General features: G+C 37.9%; 1 protein-coding gene across 1 annotated transcript in view; it reads left to right on the top strand.

The window, feature by feature from the left end:
- LOC130623829 (uncharacterized) overlaps window positions 1-10,764 on the top strand; it is a 96,147-nt gene that overhangs the window by 61,314 nt on the left and 24,069 nt on the right. The gene's annotated exons all lie outside the window — the stretch shown is intronic.

Below are 10,764 nucleotides of genomic sequence, written 5' to 3'. Positions count from 1 at the left end.
TTAAGATTAAAAGGGTTACAAATAAATGAAGACAAAACAGAGGAATATAAAATCAGTAACAAGAACTGCGACGACAAATGAAAAAAATACAAATTACTAGTGTCACTATTAGATACAAATAACGACATCAATAGGAGAAAACAGCTTTCTATAACATCTGCAAAATTAAAACACATCTTTATTAGTAAAAGAATAACCATCATCACAAAAATATCTGCTTTACAAAAATACGTTGAACCTATCTTCCTCACATTTCATTGCACACACAGATATAGTCCATTCGTTAAAGTATAAAAAAAACACTGGCTTGGAAAAAAATGATATAGAGCTGAAATTTGGCGCACTTACTCCCTTTAATATGTAGATTAGCAGAAAAAAAAGCCCCATCGATAGCATTTGTAGAGAATGAGACATGCGGCATTTTTAAAAATGGTGGAGAAACGAAAGTTGGTCAACTCGAAAACCAGTCAATTTTCACACCAACTCTTCTAAATCATTTTTTTTAAAGTCATGGATTTCTTTAATAGTTGTCATCTTAAAAAAGTAAAAATATGTATACAAATATGTAAAATCAAAATGCATCAAATATATCAAAAATGTTTCTATTCTCTTCTTCATTTTCCAAATCATCTTCGACGTTACTATCACCATCGCATACAAAATTAATAAGACAAAGGTTTGCTTTTTTGCTGAAATGACTCCTTATAAGAGATTTGCCTGAAGAATTATAGAGAGCGGACCTCTTTATTTTCACATGTTTCACCGTGACATTCTCCACAAGACTACAGACACTAAACCCCCTGCTGGGACAGCAGGTGTTTAAGTCAAAGTGATGAAGTCCATTAAGTTAAATCAAATATTATGTTATTGGCAGGTTCTTTTGAAATCGGTTCATTGCTGGGTCCACTAATTAACTTCGCATTTCGAAATATTGACTGGTGCGTTGGTGACTGGCATTTGACATATGTGAATGTTCCTTCTCTTTTTATATCTTTTCTTTTTGGGTGCATGGCAGTGATTGTACTGACATTTCTGCATGATTTGCCTGACACAAGACAAAGTTTGAAAAATAAAGACACAAAACCATGCTATATCGCTATGCACACACGAGAAATTAGTGGGCAATGCAAGACTCGTTATGAATTATTTCAGAAAGGATACATAGATGTCGTTTTAATAATGTTGTTGTCATCGTTTGAAATGTTTTGTTTAATGAAATCTTATATCTGGTTTCCGCTTTTATTTGTCGAGGCTGACCATTACACCATCAGAGAAATGATTATTGATTGGTCGATGTTTCTTTCAACAAATCTAAAAATTACAGAATGGATCGTTTATTGCCCACTTTAAGCACTTTTTCAAAAGGGAACTATCATCACTGCATTAAATCGCAATCCTCAGTCTGTCGCTACAGTTGTATATCCAGGCTGGTAACATAACCTGCATGCTGTTTAGCTGCTTTATGCTGAAAATTTGAGCTGAGGTTTGCTAACTTTTTTAAGGGTAACTTGCAACAGAATTTAAAAATAATCACTTCGTGGCTTTTGAGATAGGAAGAGATATTTCATGAAATTCTTTCGCATGTTCCAATTATTAACAAATGGGAAAGTGTGTTACACAACCGAGACACGCATTTTATTTAGACTTTATCTGACGTATTTCAATCATGAGAATTCGTCCACGTATCTTTGTCGAAATTGGTGTGCATTCATAAATCGTTTATCGGCGTCTCCGAAGCCGGCTAAAATCAGGAACTCTAGAACTATGATAATAGTGAAAAAGGTTTTTGGCTCCATTTCATGAAACCGATGGATGCCACATACAACAACCTCGTCCCCAGGGCATCTTGTATCTTTTCTGACCCCGTGACGGCGATACGAACATGGCCCTGCAGGAGGCTGGTCCAATATGAAACCTAAATTGGCGCGGATATGTCAAATAATTAATGCGTCATACAAAACATTTTGGCGAGGCGGCGAGTCTGTGACCAACAGGAGGAAGCTGTTCGTATTAAAATGGCGGAGGAGGTGTATCAGCAGTATCAAGTTTTTTTAAAAGTGAAAAATTTAATAAAAAGCATTACTAAGCAATGAGAGTATAAAATAAGACATCATAAAGTAATACTGCTTACATGACAATATTTCAACAGCTAGGAATGTTTAATAAAGCTAGAAAAGTAGCTAGCTAGCACACTATACCTAGCAAACTATCAAGATAAGAACAAAAGAAAGAAACTCAACTTGTTTCCAAGTGGCCAGGTTTAATTTGCAGCTTTTTGCAAAGAATGACGTTCCATAAAATTGTAGCCCATGTCCTTTACAGACAAAATAATTTTGCACAAAATATCGAAAATGTTTTTTTTACAAAATATATATACATTACGTTTTAAATTATATCAGGTTGTTATTAGTGGGCATGTTTTATTACCTTATATGCTTTGGTTACCATAAATAGTATAAAAAGCCAGTAGGTTAACCGTAGTAGCCATTTTGTCATTTACTGCACATTTACCCGGCCTAATTCATGAAAATTTAAAGTGCAATAACTTCGGTAAAAAAATAAAGTTATTGACTTGAAACTTGTTAAGGAGTAGTTTTAAACCAATCTGATATAATATAATTTTACACGAGGCATAAAAAATTTACAAAGCCATTTTGAGGAAGAGAAAAAGGTAGGAAGATTTTCTTAAACTGATTCTTGCTGGGCCTTTTATAACACGCTATGAAGAAATTTCAGAAAATCGAGTGCTCAATCAGGCATATGGTTAAATCCAGAATGTACTGAAGATGGTGGTAGATATTTAACAGCTCACCACTGTGGTTTATTATCTCAAGAGTTTTAATACAAATTACAAAGCAGTGAACTTAAAAAATAACAAAAAAAGTCTAAACCGAGTATATAGTTTATATAGAGCGTCCCGTAACTTCAGTAAAAATTAAAATATTGACTTGAGATTTGGTATGATATGGTTTTAGATTGGTTTGATGAAATTGAGCCAAAAAATCGTTCTATTATCATCACACTTTCTGAGTTTCAGAATTTAGCCCTTTTCAGAGACTCCGATAAGCCGTTTTGACAGCATAACAATTTTGACCAAGATACAGATTCAGAAAACTTTAAAAGCTATTCTAACCTCAGAAATAGGTCAGATAAGATTCAACCTAAAATTATGCCAGTAAACAAAAAATTTAGTTGCAAGGAATATCTCTTTGCTGATATCTTTTTGTGATAGGATGCTCTTATAAGAATACTGAATTAATCTTCACGGTTAGCTAGTTTGGAATTTTGAATATTTTCCAAGCAGAATGATAACAATAAATAGATATATATATATATCAATAAAAAATCGATTTTTGAACAGCAGCAGAAATTTGATGAGCTCTAAAAAGCGCGAATTTATGAAAATAATTTTGGTCCAAAATCCCCAAAATAATTTCCTCAAAAAATTATTCCCGAAACATTTTTTTCTTAAGGTAGCAATACTTTGCTGTTGGTAAAGTCGTATACCAATTCTTTCTAAACTATTAAGGCAGTGGATTAAATCGAGAAAACAGATCACACGTAGACTTGTCGATTTCAATTTTTAAACCAGCATAATGCTCTTGATAAAATTTTTGGATTATTTATGTTTTAAACAGAAAAAAACTTGTTTTTGTATATCTGTGTGTGTAAATTAAATGTGAACTTGTTGAGTAAAGAATAAAAAAGCTGCAAGGCGTTTTAAAAACATGTCATTAAGAAAAGAAAAAGCAGAATTTATCAGTAATGGGTGGCTTTTTGAAAATGTTAAGGCCACAAATGTAAAAGAAAAAAAATACTTCTGAAGTAAATACTTTTCTGAAGCTTTTTTTACCCAATATAACTGCAAGCAGTGAGTCCATCATATAAGAATTCAGTTTCAGTTAAACATTGTTTAAATACAGCAAAATCTTTGTCATCATATAAAAGCAGTAATGCAGACACAGATATGAACTCACCATAAATAAGAATTCTAAAGTTCAGCCAAAATGAATAAAAAATGTAAATGTTAATATGAATTTTAGTCAGGCACGTAGAATGATACGAACATTTGAAAATTATGTAGCCATATTTGCACCTTAGACAACCAACGAAGTGCTATGTTCAGATGGGCAAATCATTTACTACTTTCCAAGTTTCCCCTAGCTACAAGTTTTGCAACCCAGTGCTTGCTATTCAACCAATTCAGTGAAATACACATAACTAAATTGCTTGAATTTCTTCAAGTAAACAACAGCCTAAATAACATTATTGTATATTTATACATTTACACAAAACAATCAAGGGCAATATGCGAGAAGTTTGTGTGTAGCAATGAGAGGAATCAAAACAAACTAGCCACACGTATCTGCGACGTAAAACGCCGATCTCGCTTACCTCTGCAAGGTTATATATAAAACTTTGGTACATTGAGACAAATCTCATTAAATATTACACAAAGAAATACTGTGCATTGGAGGGTCACGTGACGAAACCTCCTCCAGGGCCATGTTCGTATCGCCGTCCGGGGGTCAGAAAAGATACAAGATGCCCTGGGGACGAGGTTGCACATACAAAACAATATAATTTGCCTTGCCTCTGTTATTTCTGGTCGTGAAAACGAATGTATCATATCAAGTAAGATTTGTACTAATCTAGTATTCTTCCACAGTGAATAGTTAAACATTGCATGTTGTAATTTGCGTCTTTTTTAAAGTTGTTGCTGTAAACGTTACTGAAAAAGAAAGCACAGAAATGATAAAAAATGCTTAAAAAAAGGTATTTTGTTATTTTTTACACTTTTTTCTTCTCAATTCAATTAATTTGATTTTGATATCTGCTTTGTTTTAAAAGAATAGAATCCTTCTGTGAATCCTAAATATGCTATGGTTGATCATGACAACGCGAAATCTCAAGTTTCCAAGACGTCTTCTCCGACATACAGACATTCCTATTTTCATAGGGAGCAAGCTTGGAGTAGGAAGGAGAATTAGTCCGTTTATTCTGTATGTGTAAAGTTAGTATGATTCAATCACGTTCCAGGTGCATGTAGTCTCTTTTTTATCCATATTGTGGAAAAAAAAAAACAGGCTGCCTATGATTATTATAGCAAAAGGAATGCGAAATTTTGAAGACGTCTTTCCACTATTTCGTGAACATCCTTACGTCACATTAGGCCAAGGATTATTTACACCACAAGTAGATGAAAGTAATGATTTTGTCAACACTAGTTATATGTCTGGAGAAAATGACAAGGATGTGATAGAAACAGGAAGTTCGCGAGATGTGGATAAAGAAATTCCGATGCTGAAGGAGTTGCCAAGAAGATTTTCAAATTTTAAATCTAAACAAGGAACCGCGGTCGGTTTGAAATCACACAAACATTTTATCGTACGCGTTCCGGCCAATAATAGAAGCATGTGTCGCTAGGATACCAATCTGGATATTAATGGAAAAAATAATTAGCTGTATCCAGTTGTATCGGTTGTGTGTGCATGTAAATTCTGTATTAGGGACGGATTAACAAAATTAGGCATATCGGAAAAGTGGGACTCGAGACCCGGGAACCCTGGCTGGGACTCTGACTCAGGACATGGTATTTTGGAGCTTGGGCTCGGGATTCGAGACTTGAGACTCAATATTTACAAATGTTTAAAAGTCAGACCAAAAGAAATACCGAAAGTCCACAACGTTTTTCTCTAATAAAAAAAGCCCTATTTAAGCTCTGATAAAACTATCTACAATATAAGCTCTGATAAAAAATATAGATCAAAAAACAAAATTTAAAAAATCGTCAAAGGAGGATAGGAAACATTATGCTCAAAATTAAAGTTGTTAGGGGTTAAGTATAATACACACTGTAATGCGAAGAATAAAAACTCGATGAAGTGAAAGATAACAAAAAGAGATCAGGTGGAAGTCTGTTAATAATTCGGACACTTTCAAAAAAATAACAATAGATATATACATGTAGAAAATATACATGTTTTTTATAAGAACACTCAACTTGAAGGACATGCCTAGGGAGCGTAGTATGCTTTTGAGGTGATATGGCAGCCGCCACATGTCTGATGGTATGTATGGGTGGTTTGATAGCTGCCACATGTCTGATAGTATGCTTTGGGGTGGTTTGATAGCCCTCTCCGTGTGAATAGGTCTGTTATTTAAATCAAGCCGGATACCAATGATTGCATTGGCGGGCGCGATCAAAATGTTGTTGTTACACCCTTCAATTTTGCCTATCCTCAGATTCATGTCTGAGGGCAACATGTAGACGCCATGCATAACCGCAAAATTCACCGGAGTTCGTGCATATTGCAACACCTTCTGAAATTCGGTGATGTAGTGGCTTACATTCTCCTGACGTTGTACCATGGCTTCAAATTTTTGCAATAGGATTTGCCTGGCCGTGTAGTTGTCCGCACCGGACCCGACTAAGATGCTTTGGCCCCTGCTTGCGATCCTAGCAATAAGACCACGTAAACCCTGATACTCTCGCTTAGCTTGGTCAGCCCTTTGGATGTCAAACCCTGAATTGTTGGCATGATGAATTTGGCCCAATTGCCATCAACCATAGGCCGCCATTCCCCGTTGGTGAGTGACGACATAACGGCATTGAATTTGTAGAAGGCATCAGGGTCTGCGCCATTCTCGCGCGACATACTTGGGCATATCCAGAGGAGGAGTAGGGGTTTTCGTACTGTACAAAACCATCGTCATACGGCATGGGTACTTTCATTCTGGCAAGAATACGACGCATGTGGTTGTACACGTGAAACTTAAAAATGGAGTTGATAAGGGGTACGGAGCCGTCATGTGCTTGGCACAGATGCCTAACGCGGTAGTTGCGCAATGGGTAGCGAAGTTTTCCCTGGATATTCCAATAGTCCAGCGCCTGTCCTGCCCACCCCAGTTGAACGGGGTCATCAAGGTAGGTTGTTGGAACTTTGATGGCATACTTGGTAAACTCAGGGAATACTACAGAGAAATGTGATTCTGTAGACACGTAGAGGTCCTGATGTTCCAAGTTGTTTACACCAAGTGGAAATTCTCCCTCGTTGCTTTTGTACTTTGCCTTGGCGTTGTATGAGTATATGTTCAACCTTTCTTAAACAAAGGATGAAACAACTCTACATCACTGCAATTGAAAAACCTACGGTTTTCGAGGACTATTTGGGACAGGATACGAGGATAGCTCTGAAATCCATCAGTATTAGACCTGCATGGCTTAACCTGTATAGCAATAACGACTTTACGATCCGGAAAGTCGGGCCTGATCAGAGAGTAACGAGGATTGATATTATGAACAGCTTGTACAAGATCGAGGATATCGCGACTATTGTCAATAGCCAGGTGGAGGACAAGATTAAACTGTTTGTCCTGAAAAATGGACTCTGCAGGCTCCGTGTCAGCGATTGCTATACGGTGGTGATTAACAGACCATTGCAAGAGCTTTTGGGCCTACCCTACGACCCTGCAAAAAAGTACTACACGAGCGGTGACCACGATGCATACTATAGGACTGATGTTTACCATAGATTAAGACTCGTTTGTCCGCAGTTGGATAAAGACGACTGCATGCTTGATGGCAAAAAGTCTAAAATTCTAGCCCTGCCTCCCACCAAAGAGCTAAACGCTTGGGGGGATATGTTAACCTGGAGTTTTGATACCACTGTTTACCTTCCACTGAAGGGCTCTACGGATCGTTTAGAGTTCATGCTAACGGACGTCTATCAACATGAGAAGAACGTTACGTTCACTGGTCTAACTATGTGCATCCTCATAGAATAAGGATGAGCGATATAGCTAAACTGTACCCAAATTTACCGAGTGCACCTGCGCAAGGCTCTGATATGCAGGATGAGAGCCAGGTCTTTGGGCTTAAAAATATTTAGGAAATTGAGGTATATTTACAAAATGAAATTAAGGAGCGGAACAGGCTTGCCAAGAAGTTTAAAATGCATAATACGTGGGTACGCTTTTGCGAACACGGACTGCTTGGTATAAGCGTGATAATAAGCGTTGGGGCTTGGCATTGGAGCTATAGCCTCCGTCCTAGGAGTCCCCTTGGCCATTGCAATGGGAGGGCTGACTATTGCAGCCGGGATAGGTCAAGCAGGTCTTAGAAACGCTTCAAAAAGGCTCGGGGTTAAGAGCAAGAAGCTTGAAGGTATCAGGCTCCTCGCGGAAAGTAAATTAAACTCTATCGTCGACCTGATCAGCAAGGCAATGGAAAACGATGTGATTAGTGACTACGAGTACAGCCTGATTAGCCATGAAAAGGAAAAATATATGCTATTGAAAGAACAGATGCGGCAGCAGTTCTCCAGAATCGTGAATGCCATCGACGAACAGGAGAAAGCCCAGTTATTTGCCAAGGGCAGGGAAGAGGGAAAAAATGATGTTATAAAAAAATCTTCAGTCTGTGCAGTATGCAAGCGCTACTTAGAGTTTCCGCCTGAGTATAAACCCTAATTTATATATACATTTTATAGGCCTTGTAGACCTATAAAATATATGTTTTTTTAATCCTCACTCAGCAACCATTCCTTCTTAAAGTCCTTATACCGGCATTCTGTGATGTGTACCTGAGGGTAGTGGTTTTTAAATAGCCAGGATGGCACTGGCTTGGCACGGTTCATAATAGGGTACCGGCATACCATGGAATTTAGTTATGATTGCATCTTTGTAATACTTAAGCTTGGCGTTCACATATCGATCCTTTTTCACAGGCTCTGTCGTCAATTGCTCAGAGATTAACTCCTCGGTTTTGTTCCATATTTGTCGATACTTTGCAATCCAATCGGGGTACTCCTCGAAATCGAGACTCATTGCCGGTACTGTATTGGCGTTATACCGGATACCCCATGTGGGGACCAGATTTTTGGTGTTTTTACCCTGAGGGCTACCACAAGGTACCGTGTATGGTATCCTACTATAAACCGTTGATCCTTACCCCCATTAGCAGGAATGGGATCCGACACTGTCAGGTAGTCCGCGTTGATATCGTTTATATCAGTAAAGGTAGCAGCAAATGAGTAGAATAGCTTGGGTTTGACAAGCTCATTTTCAAATTGTAGCATCTTGTTTATTGTATATTTCGAACGACTGCAGAGAATTGCATGTCATTGTACACGCGCAGCCACCCCCATTATACGTGATATATTCATGCTAGCAGTACCAGCACTACATTTTACCCTTTACCACAAAACTACGCCCGCAGGTACATCTATCATACTCGTCAAGTACCCTTTCACAGTTTTCACACTGCTCCATTTATATTATGATTCTAAGGCATTAAGGCGATCCCATAGGTCTTGAATCCTCTGCTTATTATACTTCTCCCTCTCTGATTCTTGTACCATGGCCAACGCCATTAGCGGCAGGGAGATACCAATACCGGCTATAAATGTCATGGCTAGTACCGTTCCAAAGCTATTGAATTTTGATTGACAGTTAATGCACATTTTATTAGTAATAGTATCTTACAACCATGTTGTAAGATAACGTTTCAAACCATCCCTAAAAATTCCATTTGCGTCAAGTCGCCTCTAGTCTGGGGCAGGCCTTCTACGATGAGGCCCTGTTGCACATGTCTTGTGTCTTGAACCAATCTGGTACATACTCGAGCGCGCCGGGATTCTTTTCAACAGCCTTGTTACACATGCCTTGCGTCTTGAACTTGTCGGGGACATATTTGAGCACCAGCCCGTAATTTTCAGCGGCCTTGTTGCACATGCCCTGCGTTTTGAATTGATCCGGCACGCGCCTGAGCGCATGGGGATTTTTTTCAACAGCCTCATTACACATGCCTCGCCTCGACGACCTTTTTGGGACATACTTGAATAGGTAGGGATACTTTTCAACGACCCTATTGCACATGTCCTGCGTCTTGAACCTATCCGGGACATATTTGAGTAGATGGGGCTTTGTTGCACAACGGCTTTGTTGCACATGTCTTGCGTCTTGGCATGGTCCGGAATACTGTGAAACCAACTCATCTTTATCTATATTATAATGCCCGTATACGTCTGTCCGTCCGTCCGTCTGTCTGTCACGCAAAATGGTAGCTTAGCTGCGACGGGCGAACCCGTGGATTGTCCACGGGCTAACGACTAGTTATATACATATTTCAACAAAGTCTGAAAATTACAGAGTTATTCACCTCTTTACTGCGCATGCGTTGATTTATAGGGAATTCCCCTTTTCTACTCAATTTTGTATGATAGGGACTTAACCTTGATATGCATGACTAAGCATGATGGGGATTTTTTCATGCATATCAATAGATTTTTGTGCAATGAGGCGTGACGAAAAGTTGTGACGTCACAAGCAAAATTCTGTATGATATTTTTTTATGAGAGTTTGACCGTGTTTTTTAAAAAGTATATTTATATTCCATCCCTACACTAGCTTTATTCACAATACACACATCTTTAAAATTTAGGCTACGCATTGTTTCAAACTTTTATATGATACTTACGCACCATTTTTGTGATTTTAAATGTTTTATCGGGTGCGATACGACTTTCGAACCTAGGTTACAAAACCCATTGTCATGCTAATTTTTACTTTCACTGACTAAGCCTGGTTAAGTCGATTGGAAAATGATGATTTTCTAGCGCTTTTCTGTTGGTAAACAAAAAAGTGGTTTAAAAGTAAACATTCCGGGTAAAATAAAATTTGTTCAACTAAAATCCTGCTCAAATTTTTATTTTTGCTACGTATTTTAGAAACCCCAATCCATTTTTGAAAAACTACTCTTTT

Source organism: Hydractinia symbiolongicarpus, chromosome 13 (genome assembly GCF_029227915.1).
Source record: "Hydractinia symbiolongicarpus strain clone_291-10 chromosome 13, HSymV2.1, whole genome shotgun sequence".
In the NCBI taxonomy this organism is placed as follows: Eukaryota; Metazoa; Cnidaria; class Hydrozoa; order Anthoathecata; family Hydractiniidae; genus Hydractinia; species Hydractinia symbiolongicarpus.
Note: the sequence above shows the minus strand (reverse complement) of the source record. Positions and strands in the feature narration are given on the sequence as shown.